Here is a 265-nt window from a genome sequence, read left to right on the forward strand (position 1 = left end):
CTTGGCGGAGTTTTTGAGGATAAGGCATCTTGGCTTTATATTCTTCAACCTTAGATGCTGCAGGTTTATTCCTTACAGAAGTGGTTGAAGAAGCCTTGTTAGAGGGATTACTGTCAGCACTCTCAGGTGTCTGCTTCTCCTCAGGCATTTGAACGCCAGGAATGGGTGAAGTTTGGGCGTTAAACGCCAACTTCTCTCCCTTTTCTGGCGTTTGAACACCAGAACTGGGCAAGGAATGGGCGTTTAACGCCAGCTTTCCTTCCCC

The sequence above is a fragment of the Arachis duranensis genome, chromosome 9, assembly GCF_000817695.3.
Source record: "Arachis duranensis cultivar V14167 chromosome 9, aradu.V14167.gnm2.J7QH, whole genome shotgun sequence".
NCBI lineage: Eukaryota > Viridiplantae > Streptophyta > Magnoliopsida > Fabales > Fabaceae > Arachis > Arachis duranensis.